The sequence below is a fragment of the Montipora foliosa genome, chromosome 6 (genome assembly GCF_036669935.1).
Source record: "Montipora foliosa isolate CH-2021 chromosome 6, ASM3666993v2, whole genome shotgun sequence".
Taxonomy (NCBI): Eukaryota; Metazoa; Cnidaria; class Anthozoa; order Scleractinia; family Acroporidae; genus Montipora; species Montipora foliosa.
In genome coordinates, this window is record NC_090874.1 from 61,371,356 (window position 1) to 61,373,487 (window position 2,132).

The window sequence follows — 2,132 nt, forward strand, 5'->3', positions numbered from 1 at the left end:
TTTTCAAAATTTGTCGCGACTTCAAAATCTCAATTTGCTGACAGACATTTGTGTTATTTCCACTGAACAATGCAAGCTAGTATTGATATAGATTTGATGATCCTCCAAGGGTATTTACAACCTGTCAGTATTTTAATACCGCTGGTCAATTCAGAGAATCCGAATTGTCTTTGTAACCTACCCAGGTTTTGGCATTTAACGCCCTCAACTGTATAAAATTTTAATCGCCATACCCCACTGTTGTGTCTTTGCAATTACGCCAAAGCACTGCCCACTGCGACTCAGGTAGCGATTGCTGAGAATTAGTATTGTCTGTGCTGAAACAAACAGTTTAAAAAAGCAATCTAGCAATTAAACATTCCCTGGTTTACATATTTTGCGATGTGAGATTACAATATCTTTTTTGTTTGTAAGCTTTTCGCTCACATTCGAGCCCACGGCCCTCTTGAACCTCATTTGCAGCATGTAGCGTTCTTTACTTTCACGCCTTCACGCGGCAAATGTTAAATTTCCGTTTTCTTCATGGAGTCGTACCGTGAAAAGATGGCGCCATTATGAAAAAAAAGAAAACAAATGTTAGTTCCAATTTGTCAGGGCGTCAAAACGAAACCAAAGTACTCGTAAAGCAAAGGGATGAAATGATCAGTTTGTTTCCTTAGAGGCTGATGTTTGCTTATTTAAAGAAGTTGAAGTGAACTCGGAAATGAGCAACATGTCATCGGTCGATGCCAAGCATATTCCACCTTTTCTTTGCTTCCAAGGGACTGGCGAACGCACTTCAATAATCTTGAGATTACCTACGAGTTTAATGGAATTATTCTTTGTTGTTGTCTTTTTTTTCGGTGGACGTAGTTTCATTTATTTGCATATCTTTTTCCTGCAATTTGGCACACGGTCCACAAAGCAACAAAACAATTTTAGTTCCACTGTATACAACCATTTGAGCCATTTTTGCGACAAACGAAATAGGCTTTACGAGGGAGGTCATTTAACAGAGCAAGGCTCTACAATAGCACGCCCGGCAGAGCCCAACAAGAGGACGTTGCAACCAACCTCTAAAGACACCAACGAACCAAAGAAGCTAATGAGAGTTTTTTTGTTCATCCTCCACCAGCAACGGCGGCGGTGACTTCACGTGAAAAATAATGTGTGTGCTCTTTTGCTCATTCTCCAGGATCAATCGACAAGTGTTGGGAGACGAACATTGTTCTTATCGTCCTTATACCAAGGAGACTAAGAGGTATACCATTTGTACGATGTTACTACTAAGGCAGCATTGGGTTCGGTTTGGGTTGGTTCGGTCAAATATGATTGTTGATCCACCAATGGGGTCGCTAAGCCCCCCACGCGCAGACACACTTTAGACGCTCGTCACGTGTTCCTACCCCACGACAACCTCAGTTCCCAGGATCTCTCTTCTCTGCCAACCATAACGACAAGGATGGCAGAGAAGGTAGACCCTGCGAACGCGAGGTTGGCCTCACGCAGCGTCGGCTGAATACGAGCCGGAATTATGGCGACCAATCACAACGGACACCGGACTCTCCAAGACTTTAGACCTTGAGAGTACGGTCACTGCAAGATGTTGGGCATTTAAAATCGCGGACTTAAATTCCTTACTCAAAGAGAAACCGGAAAGATTTCCATCTTATGCGCGCCTTTGGGTCTCTCACCGACTGTTCGTTGTGGCTCTTCTGGTTGAAACATTTTGCACCCGTACGATTCCAACCTAATTTTTGGCGTTCGCTTGGAGTGATTATCATATTTACTTGTCTTTCCTCTCGAGTTCAGTGGAGTCGGTTTGTTTGAAGAACCCCATTTCTTGTAGGCGCCTTCGGTTGAAACGATTTTAAGGTTTGCTTTATTCGACGAACCACTGAATACGAACCATCGGTTCAGAAACACAACTAACATTGTTGTTGTTATTTAATGATTTTTGCCATGACGATCATCGCCAAAAGCAACCTGCAAATTTCAAGCTTAACGTAATGGATTTTTTTCAAGCTTTCTTCATTGCTACTGTCCTAGTTGCGTTCATTGCGCTTGAGGTAATGGTTATCGTGCAGTTCAAATACACTTGCAGTACTTTATTTGAATTTGTATTTATATATTTCCACGGCGCTTTCAATTTT